The 9,677-nt window shown below is 51.1% G+C and overlaps 1 protein-coding gene across 1 annotated transcript in view; it reads left to right on the top strand.

Moving 5' to 3' along the window:
- Nucleotides 1–9,677, top strand: part of LOC135972852 (serine/arginine repetitive matrix protein 2-like) — a 303,518-nt gene that overhangs the window by 245,949 nt on the left and 47,892 nt on the right. The gene's annotated exons all lie outside the window — the stretch shown is intronic.

Here is a 9,677-nt window from a genome sequence, read left to right as displayed (position 1 = left end):
GACGCGGGGAAGCGGCAGCAGTCGACTCACCGAAGTGAAGACACCACGGTGAGTAGGTCTAAGTACGTCGATTTCAGCTATGTTATTCACGGGGCTGAAGTTGTGTAACTTAGATCGATCCTCCTATCCCGTGTAGACCAGGCCTTAGTATCCTACCTGTTAGAGGGCTTTTTCTCCACTCTCCCACTTCCCTGGTTCTTGTCACACAGACAGCAAGCAGCAAAAGACCAGAAGTCCAAAGTGCAGACAATGCGATGTTTATTGGGGTTAACTTACAGCAAGTATGATTCCAATTTCCCTACCTACTTCCTGTTTGACCCCCCGTTTATATAGTAATATTCTCAGCTATACCTTAACCAATCATTTTATTGAAATCTATCTAACCAGTCCTAACATATTGTAACATAATTCTCTAACCAACTATATCCCACTACCCTAATTAACTTACAACTAGCAAAATTAATTATACAGCAGACAGAAACAATTAGAGAACCAGACAGATTAACAATAGAAAAGTGGGGGACTTAAAGATAAAACAATACAGAAATGAGGGTTTCACAACCACAACCATCGATACGTGATTTCTTGCCAGACAGGATGCTATCAATCTAAGTTTTCTTTAACCATCTTAAGATCTGTTTATCTGGTGGTGATGGGCAGTATCAGGACAGGATCATAACAGCCCAATAGCACTTTATTTCAATGTGACTGGTTTGGGATGTGAGGCTGTGATCGTTCGCTTCCCAGCTTATGGCTGCCCCTGCTGCATAGCCACAGGCTTTAGCCTGAGAACCAGGCCGCAGATTATCCTAGTGAGACAAGGCCCATACGCAGGCGGACGGTGTTTTTGATTCTTTGTTTTATACCTCTATAACTAGCTAAGTGATAAAAATACACCTAAGTTCTTAAAGTATAGGCCTTTACAGGCAGGCCTGCATATCTATATTCTAACACTCCATAGTCTTAGTCACTCCAGATCAACTTGTCTCTTTTTGAGTCAAGAGGTGGTCGTTAACTCCTGAGCAATTCAGAGTCCGAAGGTAGAGATGTTTCAGTGAGGAGGAGGAATGTGGGAAGATGGTGGTTGCTAGACTGCATCAAAGCACTGGTGCATTTATTTCAGTACCCACATGCTAAGAGGGGCCAGTGCCAGCTGGGTCATGGGAAAGTGCAAGAATCCAGGTGGTATGTATTTACAGGATAACTTCCCCACTATTTAGGTAGTGGCTGGTTTATGCCCTGAAGAATGAAGGTTTATGTCCCTTCCAAAATATATATATATAATTAATGTTCTAATTCTGAATGTTCTTATACATAGAAATGTTCAGTCCTTGGCATGTCACTGCAATACCATGGATGAAGGTGAACAAAGGGTTAGCAGGAGTTGGAAAGCTCATTTAGCCCACCTAGTTGCACCTGTCCTGGAGGGTGGGTCATTCCTAATTAATGGGGAGGGGATAGGTGATGGTTTAAACAGGAATTTTAGAGCAGAAGGGGCCTGGAGGGAGAAACAACAGTCACTGTCTGCAGTAGGGAGTGAAGAGATCTGTAGGGAACTGGAAGGATCTTGCAGGGTGAGGAGAAAGGCTTGGAAGGAAGAAGACCAGGGAGGTGGCAGCAAGAGGTCTAATGGGGTGACCCTGGAGTGCCTGCGTAAGAGGACTGTTGGGCCCTTACTGAAACTTAGTGGGCTTTTTGGCTGGCCCTCTCCCAATACTAAAAGAAAGGGGAAGGGCCGATGGGAAATTAAGACCTTGAGACCAACACTCCAGGTCAGCCTGACTGACAGACAGGCAGGCCAATGAGGGAGACAGGAGTGTGGGGTCCCCGTACTCCCTGTGAGCTGGATCTGCCTGGCCAGAGGGGCCGAGCTAAGGAGAGAGCAGCAGCCAGAGCTGGAGCAGCCCAGGGAGCAGATCCATGCTGGGAGCAGAGCCGGAGCAGCAAGAGCCAGAACCAGGGGCCAGAGGAGCAGCCCAGGGAGCTGCACTGGAGGCAGAGCAGCAGTAGAGCTGGGGTGGGAGCAGTCTGGACACAAATATGGTGAGCAGCTGGGGAGAGCAAGGGGGACCCTGGGCAGCGGACCCAGCGCAGGGAGATGCTCCCCACCAGGAGGTCTTGCAGGCCGGACTAGGAGGGGGGGTTGACAGGGGGAAGAAGGGCCCTGCCACCTAGCGCCTGAGGCTGCCACCAGAGCAAGTGTCCAACCCGCTGCACCCCTGCGCACAGCCAGGGCCTAGGCAGGGGCCTGGGACAGGTGAGGGACAGATTGTGAATGTTCCAGAGACACCTGGTTGTGGTGTTCCTCTGCCACAGGGAGGGTGGGAGGGGTTTTCCTTTCACCTTTCCCATTTTTTCCTTTTTTTTTTTTTTAATTGGTTGCTGTTTACTAAATTGTATTTGCTTTGAACTGTATGTAATGATCAGTGGGTCAGGGCAGTAGTGTAGCTAGCGGGGTGCAGGGGAAGCAGCTGCTTCCCCTCAGCACATGTTCCATAAACGGCGCCTTTCCAAAAGCGGCAGAGGAGTGAGGGGGGGCACAGGCTGGCGGCCCACAGCGCAGCTGGCAGCCATGGGGGGGCGGCGGGCGCAGCCGGAGGAGTGAGGGGGGGTGCAGCATGTGGCCGGCAGCCGTGGCCGGAGGAGCGGGGGGGGCGCAGACTGGTGGCCCGCAGCTGTGGCCGGCAGCCATGGGGGGCGGCGGCCGAGGAGCAGGGGGGCGCAGCATGGCGACCGGCAGCCGTGGCTGGAGGAGCAAGGGGGGGACCATGGGAGTGGCATGGCAGGGCTGGAGGAGCCATGGGGGGAGGGGCAATGTGGCCGGAGGAGGAGCCAATGGGGGCGTGGCCAGAGGAGGAGCCAAGGGGGGTGCCTTTTTTATGTTTGCTCCCCCTCCTCCTAGAAGCTGGCTACCCCACTGAGTCAGGGAAGTGTCCAGTGCAGAGAGATCACCCTGGAGTGGGGACACCCTAGACCCTGCCCTAAGTGACCACGACAAGGTTGGGGGTCAAGTCCCCAGGAATCCTGGGCCCAGCCTTGTCGGGGTTATGAGGAGTCTGCCACACAGGAGTGTGGAAGGGGAGAGCCCTCGAGGTCAGGCAGGCCACTGGGGGAGCAGGAGCGAGGACTCAGATCCTTTTGCTAGCTAATTCCACCAAGGTAGTGTATAAGCCAGGAAAGTTCTCCATAATAGCGGGATCAATCCCCTGCTTCCCCTGTCCTAGGTCCCTGGCACTGGACTGGAACCTAGTGTTTGGTGGGCCCTCTACACTGATAAGGTGGTGTGAGGGCCCTGAAACAGGGATATGGATAATTGGAAGCCTTGAGAAAAAGGTGCACAGGCCACTGGGCCCAGGCTCGAGGGCTGCAAACAAGGCTGAGCCACTGGAAGGAGGACTAGGAAGGCTGGCCCAGTGCTAGGAAGCTATTACTCTGGAAGGGTTGGGACTAAACCCCAGCTGGCCAGACAGCTGAGCCATGTGAAAGAGACAGACCATGGTAGGGCCAGATCAGCTGTCAGCAGGGGGCGCTAGATGAGGTGAGCCCACTATGCCACACCCAGCCCTCTGGGGGTGTCCCAGGAGTGACAAACTCTTCCATGATCCCCTTGTTGCACAGGCTAAGTACGTAGGACAGGGAAAAGAGCTGATCAGAGTTAGGTGCTATTTTTCCCTAGCTGTATGGGGAGTTTTCTTTGTTTTGTTGTCAGAACAGCTCTTCGGGGTGTGGGTCTGTTTGGCACCTGGCATCACGGGGGGAGGCACCAGGCTCAGTTATGGTGGGTCTGTGTAGCACCCAGTGTGACACTGCATACCACAACTATCCCAACTAGAGACACAAAACCCATCTGCCCTCTTGGTTGGGGTCTATGCAGTATCACTGCCCACACACACAGTCCCAGTTGGGGCCTCTGTACTGCCAGATACTAGATAATTATTAATAACTCAGGCCAAAACTTAAAAAAAAAAAAAAAAAAAGACTAATGATTTGGGGACTCCAACCTGACGCCCTTTAAAAGGGGCTGGTTTTTAGTGGGTCCGTGATCCATTTTTTAGTGCCTCAATTCAGGTGCCCAGTTGATACAGATATTGAAAATCTTGCCTGCAACTAAAATCTCTTGCTGGAAGCCAAAGCCAGACAAGCACAAGTGAGAAATAAGGCATACATGTAACAGTGCGTATGACTGACCATTGTAATGAACAGCCAAAGGAAGTGGGGGGATTCTCCAGCTCATTTCAAGACTTGGAAGCCTTTCTGGAAGTTATTCTTGTCAAATACAAGTTATTGGGCTCAACGCACCAGTAATGGGGTGAAATTCTCAGGTCTGTGTTATACAGGAGGTCAGGTTGGATAATCTAATACTCTTCTGGCCTTGACCTCGATGAAAAAATCTTCGCTGTGTTGAAAATCTAAGCTCAGAGGCTTGAGGCAGAAAGGGTCTATTGGGCTTTTAGTAGAGCAGCCCAGTTCTCTGCTTGTGAAACTTCTCTGCAGAATGGAGCTGAAAAAACAGCTTGCAGAGACAAATCCTGCCACAAGGTGGTGCAAATGGACCATGTCCCATGGCTGTTTGTTTTTCCAAGATAGGGCTGTTTTTGTTCCTTTATTCAGAAGCAAAGCTTGCTAGGCCACGATGCCTCCCTCAGAAAGACCCATTGGGCCAGTGCTGCTTCTGTGTCGGTTGTGCTGTAACATTTTCAGAGCATCCAAAATGTGGCATTAAAAAAATTGGGCTGGACAGCAGCAATAACCAGTGCTAAGGCCCCATGGAAAGGGGCAGAAACAGCTGGATACAACAAAAACTGTCTGGAACCCACAGCAAGTTCTGCCTTTTCCTTGTGCAAAATGGGGGGGGAGGGGTTGTCGGGGATGGATGATGTCTTCCTAGGGTCCTGTCCCAGGTCTTGGATACAGTATCTTGTGGCATTTAAATGCCTGGCAGCTATTATTTGTATCTACGACATCTGTCTATGGTTCTTCCATCCCCTGCCCCGACCCCCACCACCACCGCAGATCTGAATGCCGCACACTCTGTCAATGGATCCTCCTGTGAGGGAGGGCAGTGCTGTTACCCTGTGGCACAGAGAGGCTTTGTCTGCGCTGGAGCTGGAAGGTGTAAAGGCCAGCTCAAGGAGACGTGCAACCACTGGCTAAGTGGTGCGAGCTGCAGGAGGGGCATGTGTCTCAGGTGGGTACGTACTTGAGATGGTCAGCTCCTGCTACTGCAGCTACACTCTGTTTTAGCCTGCTAGCTGGACGAGAGCAAGCATGGGTATGTCTCCTTGAACGGTAGACAGGCCCTTGGTGACGTGCCCAAGGTCACGCAGAAAGTCTGACAGTGTTGGGCCTTGAACCTAGGTCTCCCAAGTCCATAACTAGTGCCCCATCACTGGGCCAATGCTACCCCAGTATAACTTCCTCGTCGTAGGGTGACCAGACAGCAAGTGTGAAAAATCGGGACGGGGTTGGGGGGGGTAATAGGAGCCTATATAAGAAAATGACGTAAACAGCGGGACTGTCCCTATTAAATCGGGACATCTGGTCACCCTACCCTGTGGGGACCCACTGATTTAGAATGAAAGTGGCTTCTTTGATTTACCTTAAACTCCATCCCAAATGCCATAAATTAAACCAAAAAAGACCCTCTTCTACTAGAACAACAATGTCCACCTGGGAGGAGGCGTTGTGCCTGTTTAAATAGATGGGCTTAAATTTATAGCTCAGGCTATTAAGTGAAACTATTGCCATGTAGACAAGACTTCACAGTACCACAAGATGCTGCAATCAGGATCAGGGCCCTGTGGTTGGGGTGCTTGCTGCTATAAGAGTGCTGTACCAGGACCTGGCCTTTCTCAAACACTGCACTGCTGCTGAATCCATAGTGCAGAGAATATGGCATCTAAGCATTGCCTTTAGGGGAGCACTCACTGAGCCACTTTGCTCTCAGAGAGCCGGAGAAGGTGTATCTGAGTGTGTCCATGCACTGAATCCACCAAGGGACAGGGCTGTCTAAGGGTACAGTGAGATAGTGGCAGGGGTGGGAATAGAACCCAGGAGTCCTGATCCCAGCCCCGTCCTTTGTTTTAACCTGCTAGAACCCACTCCCTTCCCTCAAGCTGGAACTAGAACCCAGGGGTCCTAGGACCCACTCTTTCCCAGAGCTACAGATAGACCCAGGAGTACACAATTTTGTACAGATTTCAGAGTAGCAGCCGTGTTAGTCTGTATCCGCAAAAAGAAGAACAGGAGTACTTGTGGCACCTTAGAGACTAACAAATTTATTAGAGCATAAGCTTTCGTGGACTACAGCCCACATCCGAAGAAGTGGGCTGTAGTCCACGAAAGCTTATGCTCTAATAAATTTGTTAGTCTCTAAGGTGCCACAAGTACTCTTGTTCTTCTTTTTACAATTTTATACCTTGATCATAGCTCTTTCTACCATTATTTTTATATATATATATATATATATATACACACACACACAGACACACACACACACACATCTATTTCTGTTTCTCTCTCATGAAATGGACACTGCTGTCCCAGGAAGTGTGCCTGTAAAACCCTTCTCTAAATAGTGTGGCCAGGCCCAAGCATTCCAAAATCATGAGACTGGCTTTAAAAAAAAAAAAAAAAATCATGAGGCTTTTTTAATTAGCAGCATTGGGTCCAGTCACTTTGCCTTCTGGGTTTGGAGGGCCTAGGGGTCACATCGCCAAGCTAACAAAGGCTGCTAAGCAAAACCCAAATCCAAATGGCAGTGGGGAGTGCTGGCTCAGCTGCTGCAAGGGGCTGGCCTTGTTCTGATGAGGCAGTTGCAAGCTGTGCCAGGATTTTAGCAGTATAAACCTTGTATTTTTCCACACTGTCTCCCCTGTCTGTTTTCCAGCTCAGTGCTGGTCACAAGACAGGCTTCAAATAGACTGACCCATGCTCTCCGAACCTCTTTAGGGACAGGGACCATTGTTGTTTATACAGCACCTAGCACAGCGGGGTCCTTGGCTGGGGTTCAAGGTGCTACCACCATGGAAATAATAGGAGTACTTGTGGCACCTTAGAGACTAACAAATTTATTTGAGCATAAGGACTCACACGGCTGCTACTCTGAAACCTGTCATGGAAATAATAGTATCTCCATTATTGTTCTCTTAGCTATGGCCTCTGTCTGAAGTTAAACAGGACATGAACCATATCCAGTGCTCGGAGACTACTATTATGAACTGGGTGAAACCTTGTTGTGGTTGAGTTAAAACCTCATTGAGATTGATAGGTGTGCAGTCACCCTTCACGTAAGGTGCCTAAGAATACACACACACCCCCTCCCCCGTCTAAGACAAAAAGAGTTTGTGAACATGCCCGGGAGCTTTTGCTGATTACTGTTTAGGGTGTGGGTGGAGGTTGGCAGAACAGACAAAAAACCTGGGAGAGACTGAGAGTCAGGGACTGTGGCTGACCCTGGAAGAAACCCCACCATTATGGAGAAGTTTTTGGGTCAGGGGAGCAGGTTGAAAAGCGGGCTCCTGGTGCCATGAGCAAAGGAAGCTGTTTCCTGCTGTTTGATTCCTTCCCTATTCGGGGACTCAGGCCTTTGTCCATTCTTAGCAAACAAAACAGCATCAAAGAGAAAACCGATCACCAAATTTCTGGTCCCATCTGGAATGCCCCCAGGGCCCTGAAATTTGACTAGCTATTTGGGTTGAAAAGAGGCAACACTATTGAGAAACTGAGACCCGGGCTAACAATAGCTGGTCTACCTGCATTTGTCCCTTCTGCAGCTGCCCAAACAGCATTAAGTCATTCCTAGCATGCATTTTGCCTCTAGCCGAGCAATGAATGTCAGGGCAGCAGTGGAAAATTCCTTCCACTCCTTCCTGCCTTTTCTGGAAAGAGCCAGATTTGGGCGTTGCCTCTACTGTTGCAGAACTCGGGCACTGTAGAAAAAACCCTTTGGGGATGGAGATTGTGGTGGTTTGGGGGGGGGCATAGGATGGTTGTGTGTGTGTGGAGGAGGTAGGGGCCATCCTGATATTAGGGGCTTTGTCTTATATAGGCAACTATACCCCTCTCTGCCCCCGAAAAAAAAGTGTCCCAGTTTTTCAGGAGGAAGGCTGCAGGGAGGCTGGGGGGTGGGGGGGGGGAGGTGTGTTTGTTTGGAGTGGGGGTGCCTCATGGTGGGGGGGTTGTGTACGAGAGTGAAGTAGAGAAGAGTTTTTTGGAGGGGATGGGTGGAGTGCATTGGCTCCAAGAGGGCAGATGGTTTTGTGTGTGTAGATGGGATCGTTGTGGTATGCAGTGTGATGTATCAGGAGTTGTGGTGGTGTGTGTTGTGTACATAGGGGTGTTCACGGTGTGTGTGCAGAGGGTGCTGTTATGAGGCGGCAGAGGTGTGTTGTGTTGTGATGGGGGTTGTGTGAGAGATGGCGGGGTTGTTGCATTGTGTTGTGTACAGAGAGGCTTGTGCTGTGTATAAGGCAGCAGGCTCTTGTGGTGTGTTGTGTACAGAGTGGTTTGTACCATGTGAGGCGCCATAGTCATTGTAGTGCGTTGTGTATGGGGTGTCATTCTGTGTGAGGCAGCAGAGTCATTGTGTTGTGTTCGGGCATCGCTGTGTGTGAGGCAGCAAAGTTGTTGTGGTGCACTGTGTACAGGCGCTGTGCTGTGTCAGGCGGGGGTTGTTGTGCATTGTGTACAGAGGCAGTCGGGTTGCTGTGGTGCATTGTGTATGGGGGCTGTGGTGCATTTTGTGTACTGTGTGTGTATGAGGCGGGGGTTGTTGTGGTGGGTTGTGTATAGGGGCTGTGCTGTGTCTGGCAAGGGAGTTGTTGTGGTTCATTGTGTACTGGGGGGTGTCAGGCGGGGGTTGTTGTGGTGCGTTGTGTACAGGGACTGTGCTGTCAGGCAATGGGGTTGTTGTTGTGCATTGTGTTCAGGGTGGGGTTTTGGTTGCCCAAAGCTCCCCCCCTCCTAACCAGAGACTGTGATTGCACTGAGCTGTCGGTCCCTTCCCCTCCCCCAGTCACGTCCTGCATGGGCGGCTCCCTCCTCCTCTGCAGTGATGCGACTTCATGCGCAGATATCCCTCCGCCCCGGCCCTGATCCCCACCCCTCCCTCCCCACTGTAAACACAAACCAATAAAGGTTAAACCCAGACACGCACTGCGCCCTCCCCGTGCAGGGCTGGCTGCTGGGTGCTCCCCTTGCCCTGCTAGAGCCTGGGATGGTACCTGGCCCCGAAACCAAAATTACCCCCCCCACACACACATTCCTGACAGGGGCTTGGGCAATATTTACCAACACCCCCTCCCATTCTGCCAGGGACTGGGATAATATTACCCCCCACCATTATCTCCCCTGCCCCCAGTCCTGGGAGGGATTTGTCTTTACCTCCCCTGCAGGAAGTAGGGCTGGGACAATATCCCCCCCCCATCTCTCCCATGATAGGATTTATTTTGTATCCCCTAATTAGGGCAACTGGGACAACAGATGTGGGGATGAAGCTCCATTTGCTCACCACGGCCTCAGCCAGCCTGGCCCCACGCCAGTTGAGACCGGCCCCGGGGACTTAGGTTCAGTTCCCTGCTTCTCCACAGACTCCTTGTGAGCCTAGGCGAGTCAGTTAGCCCAGTGGTTCTCAACCGGGGGTCTGGGGGCCTCAAACAGGTTTCAGGGGGCCTGCC

The sequence above is a fragment of the Chrysemys picta genome, chromosome 7 (genome assembly GCF_011386835.1).
Source record: "Chrysemys picta bellii isolate R12L10 chromosome 7, ASM1138683v2, whole genome shotgun sequence".
NCBI classification, from domain to species: domain Eukaryota; kingdom Metazoa; phylum Chordata; order Testudines; family Emydidae; genus Chrysemys; species Chrysemys picta.
The sequence above is the reverse complement of the archived record's forward strand: the minus strand, read 5'-3'. Positions and strand labels throughout refer to the sequence as shown.